Below are 9502 nucleotides of genomic sequence, written 5' to 3'. Positions count from 1 at the left end.
GCATCAGATACTTGACCCTAAGTAGGTGCATCACTTGCTTGTCCAAGTAGGTGCATCATCTACTTGCTTCGAGTAGGCGCGTCGTTTCCTTATTTCTCTTTCGTGAGTTCGTAATCTCGTCTTACTTCAAGAGCCTATGCATTCCTTGATACTTAAGCTCGACGTGTACTCAAGTAGCTTAGTTATGTAAGACGTCCAAGTCGGTAGCTTACGCAATCAAGTCGAGTCCTACGACCCATTACTTGGCCTCCAACTCTTTCCGGATTCTTATAACTCTATTTCCACTCTTCCCTATTATTATGAGGTATCTCATTCTCCTTTTCTTAGATTTATTTGACAGTGTCGTAGATTATCCGGCCCACATGATACTTCTATGAAGCTTAAGAAACATTCTGAGCTCAAGAATGTGGGGTGTAACAAATGGTTTATTTATAATTTATAGAGTTACTCGATATTTTTATTGGTGTGACACATTAATTGAGATATGCGTAAATTAGCCGGACATTACAATTAAAAAAATGTTTTTTTGGATATATTAGATATTGAGGCAGACATATATTCTTAGTTGTACAGTTCAACGCCTACACATAAAGTTGGTTTAGTACTAAATTGCCACTAAATCACGGATTAACTCATACAAGAAGTTATTAACAGTTAAGAGACAATCATGAGGAATACTAGGAGGACTGCTTTTCTTTAATCAATTCATGTTAATTGATTTTCTGCTGTAAGCCACTAAAGCTTTTAATTATTTAATTAATGTAACTATAATTATAATTTCTACTTGTTTTTTGGGGGTTTATAAATCAAGTCAAGTTAATAATTAATCTAGGAAAAGAATTTTAGTTTCCTATCATTTTCTTATCCTATTACGTCTCGTCACCTGACATTTATATCAGCAATTTTGATAAAATTGAAATTCCACACCTATACAATTAATTGACAAAAATCAACTCACACACCCAAAAACAAACAAAAAAAACCGTAATATGTGCAGTGGTATGGCGTATTATCTGACTTAATTAAAACTTTTTGTCATTTATGTTGCAGCTAAAAGGTACCCACTCCTCTATTCAGACTTACAAGCTGTTGAAAAAAATAATGATAATTTTTTTTACAATTATATGAAATCTACATCTAATGCTCCCTCCGGATCATCACTCGTACCTTTTGAAAGTGAATCATATTCTATAAATATCACATCTATTTAGGGTAATATATGAAATATATCATGACAGAAGTGAATTTATTGATTGAGCATGTCATATAGGTTCAAGTTGAACATTTAAATTGCTTCCATGTGAATTAGTCGAAGAATAGATAAGTTTCTTTAAGTGGATAATGTAACTGGGGTAATGAATAACACTGAATATGGCTGATTTTTTTTTTCCATGTCGTCCATAACAGCTAGTTAATTGTAATTGTGGACAAAATTGCAAAGAGCACTAAAAATTTTAGGTCCAAACCACCCGTGTATGGCAGATATGAAAATTTGGAATTTTCCCACTAAATTTCATATACCAAATTAAAACCACCAACAAAATCGTGTTGACGCGGATAAAATTCTTTCATTCTTAATTAAAAATATTTGAATTTTGAAAATGAAAAAAATAAAACCTTATTAAAGAATATTTTCCTTATAATAATAATATTATGCGATGTTAATTAGATAAATAACGTCTCAAAAAAAATATCGAACATCAAATATAAAACCAACGATCAAGAGAAATAATAGATAGGTGAGTGAGTGCATTGTCAATTCTAGAATCACCAAAGGAGTTCAAACATTTGAGTCATTTTTTTTTAATATCATTTTCGGCTGTTCAACCACCACACTCACTTTGTGGGATTTTTAATTTCTCTCTAATTATATTAGTGTGTGTAATTAACATGACAACATAAATTCATCATGAAAAATGTTTTTTCCGGAGAAATAATTTTTCTCGTACCAAACACTTAATTACTCCCTCCGTTCATTTTTACTTGTCACATTTCGTAATTATACTAATCTTCAAAGCTAAATTAAATTAGATTAACTCAATTTAAAATTTAGATATTCAAAAACTATAAGAAAAATACTATAAGTTACAATTCTTTTCATATTAATATGATAAAAAAAATACGTCTTCAAATGTTAGTTAAAGTTTCAATTTGACCCTAAAAAATGAAATATGACAAATAAAAGTGAACGGTATTTTTTATTTTTTTTTGGTCTCTCCTTGTTTCTTAACATAGATCACTGGAGCTTATTTATTCTGTTTTTCTTTTTAATGTTGGATACATACAAAGGGGCAAAATCGGTACTTACAAGTTGGGAAGCTTTGTTAGTGGGATTAATGATGATGGATGTAACTTTGTAAATATGTGGGACATGACCTTTATTCCAATAAATGATCACAATTTCTTTTGACAACTTTCCCATATTATTTTGCAATTTTATTGGTGTTTCATATGGTATATGATATTCATTTATTCAATTAATTTAGATTTAATATGTATAAAGTTTTTTAAAAAGAAAGAAAGGGGATAAAATTTTTATTAATAATATTTAAAATTTATATATATAATATAATATAATTTTTCAGCGAAAATTATTCAATTAATCACCTTTGAACCTATGTGACTCTGTCATTGTTCCGTCCATCGATAAGATTTACTTCAATAAACAAATCATCCACATTAGAGTTTAAGAGCCCATTTGGATGAGCTTAAAATAAGTAACTTTTACGTATGAAGTGCTTTTAGAACTTTAAAGTGCTGAAAGTTATTTTTATAAAAAAGCAGTTGAGTGTTTGGATAAAAGTGCTTAAATAAGGAAATTTATGTGAATTTTAGGGTTAAAAGAATAAAAAGGGTAGTTTGGAAATTTAGTTAAAATATAAGGGATATAAAAGTAATTTCCATGGTCAAAGAAAATGACTTTAAGCACTTAGAAAAAAAAAAGTTAGAAATTCTAACTTTTCATTTTTGATTGACTTTAAGAACTTTCTGGCTTAAAGTTAGCATTAGACAAACACGTCCAAAAGCTGAAAAGGGGGACCAACTTAAAGTCAATCCAAACGGGCTCTAAGTCATGTTTATAGCCATCATAAACCATAAATGGAAAAAGAAAATTGTAAGATTATTTTGTTACGAATTAATTAAGTTGGGATAAAGTCAAAGAGGAGTAATTGATCGATGGACAGAGAGAACATTAATTAAATTTTACAAAACAGAGCATGTTAGTCATCAATATTTCAAATAACATTTATGATTCATTATTCAATAGAAAGAGAATTATTAATATTTGTATCAACCCTCAACTACCTGACCAAACCTCATTTGTCAACAAAAATGGGAGTGAGAAAGAAGAGAGGGGGCGTGTAGTGAGATGGAAACGGGGGTAAAGAGAGGGGAAATGATTGACACTCATATGAAGTTAATCATCACGTTTATTCCTTTTGTTTGGGGCTCGCCAGCCCACGCCTCGGATCATGCACCTATTACCTCTAAACCCATACGCTACTACAGAAATAGATGATTTATCGATATGAATGTTTATTTAGTAAAAATTGAAGAAATTTTGACAATGTATTTTTTGAAGAATTCATATTATATATCTAAATAAAAATTCAATTTCATAAAATGTTAAAACGGGCCTTGAGGAGCCAATTAACTTATAGTGTACGTTTCAAATTCTCAAATTCCCCTAATTCACTTGTCAATTTTTTTGGCTCAAAAGTCGTTTGTGTTACATTCTTTTTTGTACTTCCTTGTGCCGCGCGATCTCGATTCCTTTTCCCTTTTCTTTGTTTTAAAAACTTTTGTATGTACTTAAGGAAAATATAGAGTAGTAGTGGATCCTTCTATTTTTGTCAATTAATATTCTATATTTATTTTCAAAACCATAAATAATAATTAATTTATTTTTATTTTTTTGAAAAGTTCCATTTTGAAAGATAAATCGGTTTGTATCTAAAAAATCATGTGGGATGATTAATTTTTGAACGGTGAATCAAAATTTAACTACCCTGGCAGATGTAATCGAAAAGTAATCCTTTTTTAAATTTAAAAGTAATATTTGTAAGAAAAATAGGAAACAACTCTGAAGGATGATTTTTAGAATTCAAATATTTACAAAGTCAAATCCAAAAATTAATTCATGGGTTTCAGAATTTCACAATCTAAATGCGAAAACTTACCCAAGTTTCAAACTTTATGTGTATTTTAATCGTGTTTTTTTAATTAAAATATAATTTCTACATTAAAAATGACTAAACATTGAACAAGTTTGAAATATTGGGTTAAACAAAATTAGCTGTGGAGAAGTAACTCTCTATCTATTTCGTGTTTGTGTCATATATATTTTTTGTTAATAGCAAAAAAAAAAATTATTACTAAAAAATAAAAAATCAATAGCAAAATTCTATTTTTTTTAAATCGATGATCTATCGAAACAATCTAGGTGACATTGTACATTCTACCAACCTCACTTGGACTATATTATTGTTGGAAAATGAGTAGCAACCGCCCATCAACTTCCAATAACCATAGAAAGCTTAATTAATACACTGTAGCAGTAAATGTATCCATTAATGAAAATAGATTTCCTATTTAAATTGGACTGGAAAAAAAAAGAGAGGTTATTTTCTGGAACTCTGCAAAATAGTAGAGTACCTGGACCTTCCTAACTCCAAAAATAAAATCACTAATGCAATAAATACTTTCAATTTTCAAACAGAATGTTCCAAACACATCTCAATTAAATCATGGAGTACAGTATAGTATACGTTTATGATAATAATGAAATTAAAATATACCAAATAATAATACAATGTACTATAATATATATAATTGACTATATATTCAGCGTATTTGGAAGTGGTAATTATTTCTCTAATTTGATCATAAATTCATATCACATCATAATCTGCATAATTGAGATATAATTTTCCTAACTAGATTAAGCATGTCATGTTCTTGTGGTCCAATTGAGTTTTCGAAGATTCTACATATATAATTGTTATCTTTAGAAAGTTTGTTGTATTTCTTTTTCTTAACATTAATAATATATCAAGTTGTCATTCAAATAAGTTTTTATCACATGCTTCGAAGCCCTTTCAAGTCATCTATTTCTTTTGATTTTTCATTTGAAGTTCAGTGTTTACATTGAAATCCAATTAAATTAAGAGTCGTGTTAAAAAAGTTTTATATTTATAGATAAAATACTCTCTAACAAATAATACTTTGTACTAGAGAGACTCAAATCCAAAACTTTTAATTAAAGAAGAAATTACTATTCCGCCACAATACTTATGGATTCTTTCCGATCATCAATGATGTCACGAATAAATGTCCAAATAACATTTATAAGTTAGGTCTAAAGTTGCAGAAAAAAACAAAGCAAGCTATTTATGACTATTGTTTGAAGATCGATGTTTCTTGAAGAACTTTTTCTCGAAAAAAGTTTCATGCATTGTTAGTGTTAGAATTTACGATCTTCAATTTTTATATTATTATAATTATATTTTACGTTAAAAATATTTTCCTGGTGAAAAAAAAAACACTTTCTTAAGTATCTTTTTTTTTAGAGGAGAAGTTTCAGAATTTTATACATAGAAGATACTTTCTTCTCATACACAATATAATAGCATTTTACAATTATATTGTGTAATACCTTCTAGAGACAATATGTGTAACTACAATGTCGAACATTTCAGCCGAAAAGGATATATATATATATATATCTGTCGAAAAAAAACAAAAAATTCCACTGCTGTAATGATTTTGTAAGGATTCACATTTCACAAGCTGTCAAATTTAGTTTCAACAAAGTTCAGATGCAAAATAAATAGTGAATAATAATAATAATAATACCATCTCACTTAAATTTGCTCCAAAATATGTAACACACTAGGGAAATCATACGCCTCTAAGTGAAAATGAGAAAGGAAAAAAAAAACAAAAAAACAAGAAGGACCATGCATGAAAAAGCCCCTTGAAAATCACAGTACTATAAACTTGACTAGTCGATATTTTTTTCTGTTTTATATTACTTGATCCTTGTTGATTTGATACTACTTTATATGATTATTACTATTAAAAATTGTAGTTGCACCAAAGAAATAATAAAACTCTCTTAATTTGTTAAGATGAATAAGTAAAAAAAAATAGTTCTTTTTTGATATAAAAGTCAAGTAAAATGAAAGAAAAAAGTACTAATTAAGATTCAATATGAACAAAGAGAAACATTTTAAAACTACTAGCATACAAGTGATACCAATATTCAATCTGAACAAACAAAAAATATTGACCAAACCTTTAGGCGCATTATTGAAACAAACAAAATCTTACACTTATCTCTTTTTAAGAAATTATTAATCATATAGCCGGAATTATATCTTTTTTCACACTGAATACCTCAATCAATGAGGGTCCACACTATATTTTTAACAAGAGCAAAAATCTTATTTTGCTCGTCGCTTAATTATATTTTCAGTTCGTTATTACTAAATTATTTGATATTTGTAATGAGGTTAACAGAGCTCCATTATGGAAGGATCGATTTCATACGTTCAAATTTTGATTATGATTTAAAATTATCGTCAAATTACAGCTGAAGGGCAAAACAAGACTTTTCAATTACCGCATAATAATAATATATAGAGCCAACATATATAAATATATACATGGAAAAAGATCATGATATATCCCTCAACTTTGTTATTTAGAATTGATATCCCCGTTATGAAAGTGACTCATATATATACATTTTTCGTTACACAAATGACTTACATATATCCCCATTATTACAAAAGTTGCTCGCATTTATCCTCCATCGCTACAAAAATAGCTCACATATATCCTTTTCATCTTAAGAAAGTGAAAAAAAAATGATTTTTAATTTTTTTTTTAAAAAAACATGTATGGGGCATTTTTTTCTTTTGAGAAACCAAAAAAAATAAAAATAAAAATATATACCCATACATGTGAATTTTTTAGTTAGCAAAGTTTAGGGTATATATAATCTTTTTCACACATGAATTATTTTTTAACTTCTTTGATTATCATTATTTGAGTTTCTAATTCTTATTTTATTTTTATTTGAGTTTCTAAAAAAAGTGTGAATGGAAAAAAGAGAAAAATTTAAAACCTATTTTTTTGCAGCTATATTATAATTTAAAACTAATTTTTTGTTGTTATATTTTAATTTAGTTTTTGTATCTATAAAAAAAATTGGTGCAATTATAAAATAAAAGTAGTGTTAAAAATAAATTTGACCATCGAAATAATAAATTCAAATTAACTGTTGAATCAAAAAATAAATTATATATGAGAAGGATCAAATATACCTTTATATGTATTACCCTTTTTTTTTAATAAAAAACTTAAAATAAATAATTTAAAATTAAGTTTTTTACTTCCATTAGAAGAAAATAGTATATGTAAATTATTTGTGTAACAAATAATTATCAACTTTAAATGACAAAATCCCTGTATGTAATGCAATGGAACAGATTTGATAAATAGTAATAATTATGACAAGATAGAATAGCATGTTAAATAGGTACTTTTGATCATGTTGAAACATCATGGGCTTTAATGTTTATTAATCCCTAAAGATTTATAAGAAGACAACTTTACATCTATGGGCTCAATAGTTCAATGATTAAGCATGGAGGTCCCTTTTTTCATTTAAATTTTGTTTTGAGGGTTGAATTTCAATTTTTTTAGTTTAAGAAGAGTTAATTACTAATATTATACAAATTCAACTTTATTCTTAAAGGGACTGCACACACTTAGACGCATGTTTCTGTAATTAGTAGATCACTTTAGCTTTGGGATTTGAAAAATGATTATTTTATATTCTAATTATTTTGTTAGGAGAAAAGTATTCATTAGAGAATGTTTAAATTTTAATTGAATAAAATTCATCATGCTATAATCTTCATAATATTTCCGGCGGCATTGATTAAAGTTGACCAATTTTTTTTTAAAAAAAAAGAAAAAAAGAGGATGTATATATGAATTTTTATAATATATGGTTACTATAAAATTACTAAACATGTATTCATAGATTGTGTATTAAAAGAGTCATTGAAAAAGTAGTAATTTTAGCAATGAATCAACTGTTTTTTAATTATTTTTTTATATATATATGTAACTGCTTATAATACTTGGTGCTTATCAACTTTGCTAAACCAAATTCCTTTTGAAAAAACTATTTTTTCGTAATAAACTAAGGGTAAACGTATGGAGGTTATACTATTCATACCTTTTTTTTTTTTCAAATTATGTGTTTTATGAAATAATATTTCCTTTTTGATCAAAAGCTATTCACTTTTTTTTTTTTACTTTTCAATTATAGAATTCAAATATTTTCTTTCTAAATTTTATATTTCAATAAAAAAAAAGAATTTTTTACATAAATGAACTCTTATTACGATCTATAACATATTTATCTTAATTAATAACTAAAATCAACCTATTATCCCCCCTATCTCCCCCCCCTTCTGCCCCCTTTCTGCTTCTGTGTTGTTCTTCTTTTATTTCCTATCTATTTTTTTCTCTCTCTTTTCTCTTTCTCTTTTTTTTTTAAAAAAGTAATAATTAATTATCTTAATTTAAAATTAATTTTAAATAATACCAAAATATTTAAAATTCACATATAATACTTATAATATATTTGTATTAAAAATATTTTAATTATATACTCACCACATTTATTGAAAGATACATATAATATGTATCATAAATTAATTTTAAAATGTATTATAATAATTATTTTTTTCTCTTATTAATGGTTCTAAAATATATTATTGTATTATGAATATTTTAGTTATATATTCACCACGTGCATTGAAACATGCCTATAATATGCATAATATATTGAATTAAAAAAAATATTATTTTTATTTTTAATTTTTTCTATTATTAACGGAATATATTATTGTATTAAAAATATTCTAGTCATATATTCATCACGTGCATTGAAATATGCCTATAATATGTATAATATATTAAATTTAAAATGTATTATAATTATTATTTATATTTATTTTCTTTATTGTGTTAGGAATGCATTATATATGTATTTAATAAAAAAAAATCAGCTAATTTAAAAAATAGTAAAATCATCATTTTCCTAATATCCAATCCAAAATTAAATTTAAATTAGAATAATTAATTATTATTTTTAAAAAAGGGAGAAAGAGAAAGATAAAGAGAAGAGGAGAAAATGAGAAATGATGATTAATATTATATATTATATTATTTAAGAAAATGAACGTAAAAAAAAATTGGATGAATTCTGCCTATAGACGTGCTATATAGGAAAGTATGTGGAAATAATTAGAGGGCCTGCAAGTAAATGGACTGCTGAAAAGACCCTTGAGCTACCCGGCCCAAAATGATCAATTTTGCACTCTCTAATCATTTCTTACTGCATTCTAAATCATTTATATACACTTTTTGAGTATTTTTCAAGCAACTGTATCTCAACACATTCTCTTACTTTCAGTAT

The sequence above is a fragment of the Solanum dulcamara genome, chromosome 9, assembly GCF_947179165.1.
Source record: "Solanum dulcamara chromosome 9, daSolDulc1.2, whole genome shotgun sequence".
Lineage (NCBI taxonomy): Eukaryota > Viridiplantae > Streptophyta > Magnoliopsida > Solanales > Solanaceae > Solanum > Solanum dulcamara.
This window is presented reverse-complemented; position numbering follows the sequence as displayed.